Genomic DNA, 14,200 nt, shown 5'->3' with positions numbered 1-14,200 from the left:
CAGGGCATTCTGGCAGCCAAGTGGCTTGACCTATATTAGTGAGCCTGGTTACCCCCTCTCGGAACCACAGACTTAGAAATCGCCAGCTCATATACAGTGCATAATTTTTTTTTATATAATATATTTATATATATACCCTTATACACCATTTTAATAAAAAATATCACAAAATTCTTCTAAGTCCCTCGGGAAGAGTGAAAGACGCGCACGTTCATTTTCAGAGCTCCTAGACCTTCCTATAAGAAGTTAGCCAAAAAGTAGCTTCGAAAAACGCTTAGGTTAAGTTTCAGAGTTGCTTCTAATGTACCTAAGTTGGACTTAGACATAATTTCACTCTCACAACATTATGGCTGGTTGGAGACAGTCCGAACCACAAGTACCGGGTCCATGGTTCTGGGCGTATACTGGGGGGACGGGGACGACTCCCATTAACCCCTGACAATACCGGGGATACGCTTATCACAATGCCTTTCTGGTCTGTGCTGAAGCAGGGCATTCTGGCAGCCAAGTGGCTTGACCTTTATTAGTGAGCCTGGTTACCCCCTCTCGGAACCACAGACTTAGAAATCGCCAGCTCATATACAGTGCATAAAATATATTTATATAATATATTTATATATATACCCTTATACACCATTTTAATAAAAAATATCACAAAATTCTTCTAAGTCCCTCGGGAAGAGTGAAAGACGCGCACGTTCATTTTCAGAGCTCCTAGACCTTCCTATAAGAAGTTAGCCAAAAAGTAGCTTCGAAAAACGCTTAGGTTAAGTTTCACAGTTGCTTCTAATGTACTGTACCAAAGCTGGACTTAGACATAATTTCACTCTCACAACATTATGGCTGGTTGGAGACAGTCCGAACCACAAGTACCGGGTCCATTGTTCTGGGCGTATACTGGGGGGACGGGGACGACTCCCATTAACCCCTGACTATACCGGGGATACACTTATCACAATGCCTTTCTGGTCTGTGCTGAAGCAGGGCATTCTGGCAGCCAAGTGGCTTGACCTTTATTAGTGAGCCTGGTTACCCCCTCTCGGAACCACAGACTTAGAAATCGCCAGCTCATATACAGTGCATAAAATATATTTATATATATACCCTTATACACCATTTTAATAAAAAATATCACAAAATTCTTCTAAGTCCCTCGGGAAGAGTGAAAGACGCGCACGATCATTTTCAGAGCTCCTAGACCTTCCTATAAGAAGTTAGCCAAAAAGTAGCTTCGAAAAACGCTTAGGTTAAGTTTCAGAGTTGCTTCTAATGTACCAAAGCTGGACTGAGACATAATTTCACTCTCACAACATTATGGCTGGTTGGAGACAGTCCGAACCACAAGTACCGGGTCCATGGTTCTGGCCGTATACTGGGGGGACGGGGACGACTCCCATTAACCCCTGACTATACCGGGGATACGCTTATCACAATGCCTTTCTGGTCTGTGCTGAAGCTGGGCATTCTGGCAGCCAAGTGGCTTGACCTTTATTAGTGAGCCTGGTTACCCCCTCTCGGAACCACAGACTTAGAAATCGCCAGCTCATATACAGTGCATACTTTTTTTTATATAATATATTTATATATATACCCTTATACACCATTTTAATAAAAAATATCACAAAATTCTTCTAAGTCCCTCGGGAAGAGTGAAAGACGCGCACGTTCATTTTCAGCGCTCCTAGACCTTCCTATAAGAAGTTAGCCAAAAAGTAGCTTCGAAAAACGCTTAGGTTAAGTTTCAGAGTTGCTTCTAATGTACCAAAGTTGGACTTAGACATAATTTCACTCTCACAACATTATGGCTGGTTGGAGACAGTCCGAACCAAAAGTACCGGGTCCATGGTTCTGGGCGTATACTGGGGGGACGGGGACGACTCCCATTAACCCCTGACTATACCGGGGATACGCTTATCACAATGCCTTTCTGGTCTGTGCTGAAGCAGGGCATTCTGGCAGCCAAGTGGCTTGACCTTTATTAGTGAGCCTGGTTACCCCCTCTCGGAACAACAGACTTAGAAATCGCCAGCTCATATACAGTGCATAAAATATATTTATATAATATATTTATATATATATACCTTTATACACCATTTTAATAAAAAATATCACAAAATTCTTCTAAGTCCCTCGGGAATAGTGAAAGACGCGCACGTACATTTTCAGAGCTCCTAGACCTTCCTATAAGAAGTTAGCCAAAAAGTAGCTTCGAAAAACGCTTAGGTTAAGTTTCAGAGTTGCTTCTAATGTACCAAAGTTGGACTTAGACATAATTTCACTCTCACAACATTATGGCTGGTTGGAGACAGTCCGAACCACAAGTACCGGGTCCATGGTTCTGGGCGTATACTGGGGGGACGGGGACGACTCCCATTAACCCCTGACTATACCGGGGATACGCTTATCACAATGCCTTTCTGGTCTGTGCTGAAGCAGGGCATTCTGGCAGCCAAGTGGCTTGACCTATATTAGTGAGCCTGGTTACCCCCTCTCGGAACCACAGACTTAGAAATCGCCAGCTCATATACAGTGCATACTTTTTTTTATATAATATATTTATATATATACCCTTATACACCATTTTAATAAAAAATATCACAAAATTCTTCTAAGTCCCTCGGGAAGAGTGAAAGACGCGCACGTTCATTTTCAGAGCTCCTAGACCTTCCTATAAGAAGTTAGCCAAAAAGTAGCTTCGAAAAACGCTTAGGTTAAGTTTCAGAGTTGCTTCTAATGTACCAAAGTTGGACTTAGACATAATTTCACTCTCACAACATTATGGCTGGTTGGAGACAGTCCGAACCACAAGTACCGGGTCCATGGTTCTGGGCGTATACTGGGGGGACGGGGACGACTCCCATTAACCCCTGACTAGACCGGGGATACGCTTATCACAATGCCTTTCTGGTCTGTGCTGAAGCAGGGCATTCTGGCAGCCAAGTGGCTTGACCTATATTAGTGAGCCTGGTTACCCCCTCTCGGAACCACAGACTTAGAAATCGCCAGCTCATATACAGTGCATAAATTTTTTTTATATAATATATTTATATATATACCCTTATACACCATTTTAATAAAAAATATCACAAAATTCTTGTAAGTCCCTCGGGAAGAGTAAAAGACGCGCACGTTCATTTTCAGAGCTCCTAGACCTTCCTATAAGAAGTTAGCCAAAAAGTAGCTTCGAAAAACGCTTAGGTTAAGTTTCAGAGTTGCTTCTAATGTACCAAAGTTGGACTTAGACATAATTTCACTCTCACAACATTATGGCTGGTTGGAGACAGTCCGAACCACAAGTACCGGGTCCATGGTTCTGGGCGTATACTGGGGGGACGGGGACGACTCCCATTAACCCCTGACTAGACCGGGGATACGCTTATCACAATGCCTTTCTGGTCTGTGCTGAAGCAGGGCATTCTGGCAGCCAAGTGGCTTGACCTATATTAGTGAGCCTGGTTACCCCCTCTCGGAACCACAGACTTAGAAATCGCCAGCTCATATACAGTGCATAAATTTTTTATATATAATATATTTATATATATACCCTTATACACCATTTTAATAAAAAATATCACAAAATTCTTGTAAGTCCCTCGGGAAGAGTGAAAGACGCGCACGTTCATTTTCAGAGCTCCTAGACCTTCCTATAAGAAGTTAGCCAAAAAGTAGCTTCGAAAAACGCTTAGGTTAAGTTTCAGAGTTGCTTCTAATGTACCAAAGTTGGACTTAGACATAATTTCACTCTCACAACATTATGGCTGGTTGGAGACAGTCCGAACCAAAAGTACCGGGTCCATGGTTCTGGGCGTATACTGGGGGGACGGGGACGACTCCCATAAACCCCTGACTATACCGGGGATACGCTTATCACAATGCCTTTCTGGTCTGTGCTGAAGCAGGGCATTCTGGCAGCCAAGTGGCTTGACCTTTATTAGTGAGCCTGGTTACCCCCTCTCGGAACCACAGACTTAGAAATCGCCAGCTCATATACAGTGCATCATTTTTTTTTATATAATATATTTATATATATACCCTTATACACCATTTTAATAAAAAATATCACAAAATTCTTCTAAGTCCCTCGGGAAGAGTGAAAGACGCGCACGTTCATTTTCAGAGCTCCTAGACCTTCCTATAAGAAGTTAGCCAAAAAGTAGCTTCGAAAAACGCTTAGGTTAAGTTTCAGAGTTGCTTCTAATGTACCAAAGCTGGACTTAGACATAATTTCACTCTCACAACATTATGGCTGGTTGGAGACAGTCCGAACCACATGTACCGGGTCCATGGTTCTGGGCGTATACTGGGGGGACGGGGACGACTCCCATTAACCCCTGACTATACCGGGGATACGCTTATCACAATGCCTTTCTGGTCTGTGCTGAAGCAGGGCATTCTGGCAGCCAAGTGGCTTGACCTTTATTAGTGAGCCTGGTTACCCCCTCTCGGAACCACAGACTTAGAAATCGCCAGCTCATATACAGTGCATAAAATATATTTTTATATATACCCTTATACACCATTTTAATAAAAATTATCACAAAATGCTTCTAAGTCCCTCGGGAAGAGTGAAAGACGCGCACGTTCATTTTCAGAGCTCCTTGACCTTCCTATTAGAAGTTAGCCAAAAAGTAGCTTCGAAAAACGCTTAGGTTAAGTTTCAGAGTTGCTTCTAATGTACCAAAGCTGGACTTAGACATAATTTCACTCTCACAACATTATGGCTGGTTGGAGACAGTCCGAACCACAAGTACCGGGTCCATGGTTCTGGGCGTATACTGGGGGGACGGGGACGACTCCCATTAACCCCTGACTATACCGGGGAAACGCTTATCACAATGCCTTTCTGGTCTGTGCTGAAGCAGGGCATTCTGGCAGCCAAGTGGCTTGACCTTTATTAGTGAGCCTGGTTACCCCCTCTCGGAACCACAGACTTAGAAATCGCCAGCTCATATACAGTGCATAAAATATATTTATATAATATATTTATATATATACCCTTATACACCATATTAATAAAAAAATATCACAAAATTCTTCTAAGTCCCTCGGGAAGAGTGAAAGACGCGCACGTTCATTTTCAGAGCTCCTAGACCTTCCTACTGTATAAGAAGTTAGCCAAAAAGTAGCTTCGAAAAACGCTTAGGTTAAGTTTCAGAGTTGCTTCTAATGTACCAAAGCTGGACTTAGACATAATTTCACTCTCACAACATTATGGCTGGTTGGAGACAGTCCGAACCACAAGTACCGGGTCCATGGTTCTGGGCGTATACTGGGGGGACGGGGACGACTCCCATTAACCCCTGACTATACCGGGGAAACGCTTATCACAATGCCTTTCTGGTCTGTGCTGAAGCAGGGCATTCTGGCAGCCAAGTGGCTTGACCTTTATTAGTGAGCCTGGTTACCCCCTTTCGGAACCACAGACTTAGAAATCGCCAGCTCATATACAGTGCATAAAATATATTTTTATATATACCCTTATACACCATTTTAATAAAAATTATCACAAAATGCTTCTAAGTCCCTCGGGAAGAGTGAAAGACGCGCACGTTCATTTTCAGAGCTCCTAGACCTTCCTATTAGAAGTTAGCCAAAAAGTAGCTTCGATAAACGCTTAGGTTAAGTTTCAGAGTTGCTTCTAATGTACCAAAGCTGGACTTAGACATAATTTCACTCTCACAACATTATGGCTGGTTGGAGACAGTTCGAACCACAAGTACCGGGTCCATGGTTCTGGGCGTATACTGGGGGGACGGGGACGACTCCCATTAACCCCTGACTATACCGGGGATACGCTTATCACAATGCCTTTCTGGTCTGTGCTGAAGCAGGGCATTCTGGCAGCCAAGTGCCTTGACCTTTATTAGTGAGCCTGGTTACCCCCTCTCGGAACCACAGACTTAGAAATCGCCAGCTCACATACAGTGCATAAAATATATTTATATATATACCCTTATACACCATTTTAATAAAAAATATAACAAAATTCTTCTACAGTAAGTCCCTCGGGAAGAGTGAAATACGCGCACGTTCATTTTCAGAGCTCCTAGACCTTCCTATAAGAAGTTAGCCAAAAAGTAGCTTCGAAAATCGCTTTGGTTAAGTTTCAGAGTTGCTTCCAATGTACCAAAGCTGGACTTAGACATAATTTCACTCTCACAACATTATGGCTGGTTGGAGACAGTCCGAACCACAAGTACCGGGTCCATGGTTCTGGGCGTATACTGGGGGGACGGGGACGACTCCCATTAACCCCTGACTATACCGGGGATACGCTTATCACAATGCCTTTCTGGTCTGTGCTGAAGCAGGGCATTCTGGCAACCAAGTGGCTTGACCTTTATTAGTGAGCCTGGTTACCCCCTCTCGGAACCACAGACTTAGAAATCGCCAGCTCATATACAGTGCATAAAATATATTTTTATATATACCCTTATACACCATTTTAATAAAAAATATCACAAAATGCTTCTAAGTCCCTCGGGAAGAGTGAAAGACGCGCACGTTCATTTTCAGAGCTCCTAGACCTTCCTATTAGAAGTTAGCCAAAAAGTAGCTTCGATAAACGCTTAGGTTAAGTTTCAGAGTTGCTTCTAATGTACCAAAGCTGGACTTAGACATAATTTCACTCTCACAACATTATGGCTGGTTGGAGACAGTCCAAACCACAAGTACCGGGTCCATGGTTCTGGGCGTATACTGGGGGGACGGGGACGACTCCCATTAACCCCTGACTATACCGGGGAAACGCTTATCACAATGCCTTCCTGGTCTGTGCTGAAGCAGGGCATTCTGGCAGCCAAGTGGCTTGACCTTTATTAGTGAGCCTGGTTACCCCCTCTCGGAACCACAGACTTAGAAATCGCCAGCTCATATACAGTGCATAAAATATATTTATATAATATATTTATATATATACCCTTATACACCATTTTAATAAAAAAATATCACAAAATTCTTCTAAGTCCCTCGGGAAGAGTGAAAGACGCGCACGTTCATTTTCAGAGCTCCTAGACCTTCCTATAAGAAGTTAGCCAAAAAGTAGCTTCGAAAAACGCTTAGGTTAAGATTCAGAGTTGCTTCTAATGTACCAAAGCTGGACTTAGACATAATTTCACTCTCACAACATTATGGCTGGTTGGAGACAGTCCGAACCACAAGTACCGGGTCCATGGTTCTGGGCGTATACTGGGGTGACGGGGACGACTCCCATTAACCCCTGTCTATACCGGGGATACGCTTATCACAATGCCTTTCTGGTCTGTGCTGAAGCAGGGCATTCTGGCAGCCAAGTGGCTTGACCTTTATTAGTGAGCCTGGTTACCCCCTCTCGGAACCACAGACTTAGAAATCGCCAGCTCATATACAGTGCATAAAATATATTTTTATATATACCCTTATACACCATTTTAATAAAAATTATCACAAAATGCTTCTAAGTCCCTCGGGAAGAGTGAAAGACGCGCACGTTCATTTTCAGAGCTCCTAGACCTTCCTATTAGAAGTTAGCCAAAAAGTAGCTACGATAAACGCTTAGGTTAAGTTTCAGAGTTGCTTCTAATGTACCAAAGCTGGACTTAGACATAATTTCACTCTCACAACATTATGGCTGGTTGGAGACAGTCCGAACCACAAGTACCGGGTCCATTGTTCTGGGCGTATACTGGGGGGACGGGGACGACTCCCATTAACCCCTGACTATACCGGGGATACGCTTATCACAATGCCTTTCTGGTCTGTGCTGAAGCAGGGCATTCTGGCAACCAAGTGGCTTGACCTTTATTAGTGAGCCTGGTTACCCCCTCTCGGAACCACAGACTTAGAAATCGCCAGCTCATATACAGTGCATAAAATATATTTTTATATATACCCTTAAACACCATTTTAATAAAAATTATCACAAAATGCTTCTAAGTCCCTCGGGAAGAGTGAAAGACGCGCACGTTCATTTTCAGAGCTCCTAGACCTTCCTATTAGAAGTTAGCCAAAAAGTAGCTACGATAAACGCTTAGGTAAAGTTTCAGAGTTGCTTCTAATGTACCAAAGCTGGACTTAGACATAATTTCACTCTCACAACATTATGGCTGGTTGGAGACAGTCCGAACCACAAGTACCGGGTCCATGGTTCTGGGTGTATACTGGGGGGACGGGGACGACTCCCATTAACCCCTGACTATACCGGGGATACGCTTATCACAATGCCTTTCTGGTCTGTGCTGAAGCAGGGCATTCTGGCAACCAAGTGGCTTGACCTTTATTAGTGAGCCTGGTTACCCCCTCTCGGAACCACAGACTTAGAAATCGCCAGCTCATATACAGTGCATAAAATATATTTTTATATATACCCTTATACACCATTTTAATAAAAATTATCACAAAATGCTTCTAAGTCCCTCGGGAAGAGTGAAAGACGCGCACGTTCATTTTCAGAGCTCCTAGACCTTCCTATTAGAAGTTAGCCAAAAAGTAGCTACGATAAACGCTTAGGTTAAGTTTCAGAGTTGCTTCTAATGTACCAAAGCTGGACTTAGACATAATTTCACTCTCACAACATTATGGCTGGTTGGAGACAGTCCGAACCACAAGTACCGGGTCCATGGTTCTGGGCGTATACTGGGGGGACGGGGATGACTCCCATTAACCCCTGACTATACTGGGGATACGCTTATCACAATGCCTTTCTGGTCTGTGCTGAAGCAGGGCATTCTGGCAACCAAGTGGCTTGACCTTTATTAGTGAGCCTGGTTACCCCCTCTCGGAACCACAGACTTAGAAATCGCCAGCTCATATACAGTGCATAAAATATATTTATATACTGTAATATATTTATATATATACCCTTATACACCATTTTAATAAAAAATATCTCAAAATTCTTGTAAGTCCCTCGGAAAGAGTGAAAGAGGCGCACATTCATTTTGAGAGCTCCTAGACCTTCCTATAAGAAGTTAGCCAAAAAGTAGCTTCGAAAAACGCTTAGGTTAAGTTTCAGAGTTGCTTCTAATGTACCAAAGCTGGACTTAGACATAATTTCACTCTCACAACATTATGGCTGGTTGGAGACAGTCCGAACCACAAGTACCGGGTCCATGGTTCTGGGCGTATACTGGGGGGACGGGGACGACTCCCATTAACCCCTGACTATACCGGGGATACGCTTATCACAATGCCTTTCTGGTCTGTGCTGAAGCAGGGCATTCTGGCAGCCAAGTGGCTTGACCTTTATTAGTGCGCCTGGTTACCCCCTCTCGGAACCACAGACTTAGAAATCGCCAGCTCATATACAGTGCATAAAATATATTTATATATATACCCTTATACACCATTTTAATAAAAAATATCACAAAATGCTTCTAAGTCCCTCGGGAAGAGTGAAAGACGTGCACGTTCATTTTCAGAGCTCCTAGACCTTCATATAAGAAGTTAGCCAAAAAGTAGCTTCGAAAATCGCTTAGGTTAAGTTTCAGAGTTGCTTCTAATGTACCAAAGTTGGACTTAGACATAATTTCACTCTCACAACATTATGGCTGGTTGGAGACAGTCCGAACCAAAAGTACCGGGTCCATGGTTCTGGGCGTATACTGGGGGGACGGGGACGACTCCCATTAACCCCTGACTATACCGGGGATACGCTTATCACAATGCCTTTCTGGTCTGTGCTGAAGCAGGGCATTCTGGCAGCCAAGTGGCTTGACCTATATTAGTGAGCCTGGTTACCCCCTCTCGGAACCACAGACTTAGAAATTGCCAGCTCATATACAGTGCATAAATTTTTTTTATATAATATATTTATATATATACCCTTATACACCATTTTAATAAAAAATATCACAAAATTCTTCTAAGTCCCTCGGGAAGAGTGAAAGACGCGCACGTTCATTTTCAGAGATCCTAGACCTTCCTATAAGAAGTTAGCCAAAAAGTAGCTTCGAAAAACGCTTAGGTTAAGTTTCACAGTTGCTTCTAATGTACCAAAGCTGGACTTAGACATAATTTCACTCTCACAACATTATGGCTGGTTGGAGACAGTCCGAACCACAAGTACCGGGTCCATGGTTCTGGGCGTATACTGGGGGGACGGGGACGACTCCCATTAACCTCTGACTATACCGGGGATACACTTATAACAATGCCTTTCTGGTCTGTGCTGAAGCAGGGCATTCTGGCAGCCAAGTGGCTTGACCTTTATTAGTGAGCCTGGTTACCCCCTCTCGGAACCACAGACTTAGAAATCGCCAGCTCATATACAGTGCATAAAATATATTTATATAATATATTTATATATATATACCCTTATACACCATTTTAATAAAAAATATCACAAAATTCTTCTAAGTCCCTCGGGAAGAGTGAAAGACGCGCACGTTCATTTTCAGATCTCCTAGACCTTCCTATAAGAAGTTAGCCAAAAAGTAGCTTCGAAAAACGCTTAGGTTAAGTTTCAGAGTTGCTTCTAATGTACCAAAGTTGGTCTTAGACATAATTTCACTCTCACAACATTATGGCTGGTTGGAGACAGTCCGAACCACAAGTACCGGGTCCATGGTTCTGGGCGTATACTGGGGGGACGGGGACGACTCCCATTAACCCCTGACTATACCGGGGATACGCTTATCACAATGCCTTTCTGGTCTGTGCTGAAGCAGGGCATTCTGGCAGCCAAGTGGCTTGACCTATATTAGTGAGCCTGGTTACCCCCTCTCGGAACCACAGACTTAGAAATCGCCAGCTCATATACAGTGCATAATTTTTTTTTATATAATATATTTATATATATACCCTTATACACCATTTTAATAAAAAATATCACAAAATTCTTCTAAGTCCCTCGGGAAGAGTGAAAGACGCGCACGTTCATTTTCAGAGCTCCTAGACCTTCCTATAAGAAGTTAGCCAAAAAGTAGCTTCGAAAAACGCTTAGGTTAAGTTTCAGAGTTGCTTCTAATGTACCAAAGTTGGACTTAGACATAATTTCACTCTCACAACATTATGGCTGGTTGGAGACAGTCCGAACCAAAAGTACCGGGTCCATGGTTCTGGGCGTATACTGGGGGGACGGGGACGACTCCCATAAACCCCTGACTATACCGGGGATACGCTTATCACAATGCCTTTCTGGTCTGTGCTGAAGCAGGGCATTCTGGCAGCCAAGTGGCTTGACCTTTATTAGTGAGCCTGGTTACCCCCTCTCGGAACCACAGACTTAGAAATCGCCAGCTCATATACAGTGCATAATTTTTTTTTATATAATATATTTATATATATACCCTTATACACCATTTTAATAAAAAATATCACAAAATTCTTCTAAGTCCCTCGGGAAGAGTGAAAGACGCGCACGTTCATTTTCAGAGCTCCTAGACCTTCCTATAAGAAGTTAGCCAAAAAGTAGCTTCGAAAAACGCTTAGGTTAAGTTTCAGAGTTGCTTCTAATGTACCAAAGCTGGACTTAGACATAATTTCACTCTCACAACATTATGGCTGGTTGGAGACAGTCCGAACCACATGTACCGGGTCCATGATTCTGGGCGTATACTGGGGGGACGGGGACGACTCCCATTAACCCCTGACTATACCGGGGATACGCTTATCACAATGCCTTTCTGGTCTGTGCTGAAGCAGGGCATTCTGGCAGCCAAGTGGCTTGACCTTTATTAGTGAGCCTGGTTACCCCCTCTCGGAACCACAGACTTAGAAATCGCCAGCTCATATACAGTGCATAAAATATATTTATATAATATATTTATATATATACCCTTATACACCATTTTAATAAAAAATATCACAAAATTCTTCTAAGTCCCTCGGGAAGAGTGAAAGACGCGCACGTTCATTTTCAGAGCTCCTAGACCTTCCTATAAGAAGTTAGCCAAAAAGTAGCTTCGAAAAACGCTTAGGTTAAGTTTCAGAGTTGCTTCTAATGTACCAAAGTTGGACTTAGACATAATTTCACTCTCACAACATTATGGCTGGTTGGAGACAGTCCGAACCAAAAGTACCGGGTCCATGGTTCTGGGCGTATACTGGGGGGACGGGGACGACTCCCATTAACCCCTGACTATACCGGGGATACGCTTATCACAATGCCTTTCTGGTCTGTGCTGAAGCAGGGCATTCTGGCAGCCAAGTGGCTTGACCTTTATTAGTGAGCCTGGTTACCCCCTCTCGGAACCACGGACTTAGAAATCGCCAGCTCATATACAGTGCATAAAATATATTTATATAATATATTTATATATATACCTTTATACACCATTTTAATAAAAAATATCACAAAATTCTTCTAAGTCCCTCGGGAAGAGTGAAAGACGCGCACGTTCATTTTCAGAGCTCCTAGACCTTCCTATAAGAAGTTAGCCAAAAAGTAGCTTCGAAAAACGCTTAGGTTAAGTTTCAGAGTTGCTTCTAATGTACCAAAGTTGGACTTAGACATAATTTCACTCTCACAACATTATGGCTGGTTGGAGACAGTCCGAACCACAAGTACCGGGTCCATGGTTCTGGGCGTATACTGGGGGGACGGGGACGACTCCCATTAACCCCTGACTATACCGGGGATACGCTTATCACAATGCCTTTGTGGTCTGTGCTGAAGCAGGGCATTCTGGCAGCCAAGTGGCTTGACCTATATTAGTGAACCTGGTTACCCCCTCTCGGAACCACAGACTTAGAAATCGCCAGCTCATATACAGTGCATAATTTTTTTTTATATAATATATTTATATATATACCCTTATACACCATTTTAATAAAAAATATCACAAAATTCTTCTAAGTCCCTCGGGAAGAGTGAAAGACGCGCACGTTCATTTTCAGAGCTCCTAGACCTTCCTATAAGAAGTTAGCCAAAAAGTAGCTTCGAAAAACGCTTAGGTTAAGTTTCAGAGTTGCTTCTAATGTACCAAAGTTGGACTTAGACATTATTTCACTCTCACAACATTATGGCTGGTTGGAGACAGTCCGAACCAAAAGTACCGGGTCCATGGTTCTGGGCGTATACTGGGGGGACGGGGACGACTCCCATTAACCCCTGACTATACCGGGGATACGCTTATCACAATGCCTTTCTGGTCTGTGCTGAAGCAGGGCATTCTGGCAGCCAAGTGGCTTGACCTTTATTAGTGAGCCTGGTTACCCCCTCTCGGAACCACAGACTTAGAAATCGCCAGCTCATATACAGTGCATAAAATATATTTATATAATATATTTATATATATACCTTTATACACCATTTTAATAAAAAATATCACAAAATTCTTCTAAGTCCCTCGGGAAGAGTGAAAGACGCGCACGTTCATTTTCAGAGCTCCTAGACCTTCCTATAAGAAGTTAGCCAAAAAATAGCTTCGAAAAACGCTTAGGTTAAGTTTCAGAGTTGCTTCTAATGTACCAAAGTTGGACTTAGACATAATTTCACTTTCACAACATTATGGCTGGTTGGAGACAGTCCGAACCACAAGTACCGGGTCCATGGTTCTGGGCGTATACTGGGGGGACGGGGACGACTCCCATTAACCCCTGACTATACCGGGGATACGCTTATCACAATGCCTTTCTGGTCTGTGCTGAAGCAGGGCATTCTGGCAGCCAAGTGGCTTGACCTATATTAGTGAGCCTGGTTACCCCCTCTCGGAACCACAGACTTAGAAATCGCCAGCTCATATACAGTGCATAATTTTTTTTTATATAATATATTTATATATATATACCCTTATACACCATTTTAATAAAAAATATCACAAAATTCTTCTAAGTCCCTCGGGAAGAGTGAAAGACGCGCACGTTCATTTTTAGAGCTCCTAGACCTTCCTATAAGAAGTTAGCCAAAAAGTAGCTTCGAAAAACGCTTAGGTTAAGTTTCAGAGCTGCTTCTAATGTACCAAAGCTGGACTTAGACATAATTTCACTCTCACAACATTATGGCTGGTTGGAGACAGTCCGAACCACAAGTACCGGGTCCATTGTTCTGGGCGTATACTGGGGGGACGGGGACGACTCCCATTAACCCCTGACTATACCGGGGATACGCTTATCACAATGCCTTTCTGGTCTGTGCTGAAGCAGGGCATTCTGGCAGCCAAGTGGCTTGACCTATATTAGTGAGCCTGGTTACCCCCTCTCGGAACCACAGACTTAGAAATCGCCAGCTCATATACAGTGCATACTTTTTTTTATATAATATATTTATATATATACCCTT

This window comes from Ascaphus truei, chromosome 4, assembly GCF_040206685.1.
Source record: "Ascaphus truei isolate aAscTru1 chromosome 4, aAscTru1.hap1, whole genome shotgun sequence".
NCBI lineage: Eukaryota > Metazoa > Chordata > Amphibia > Anura > Ascaphidae > Ascaphus > Ascaphus truei.
Note: the sequence above shows the minus strand (reverse complement) of the source record.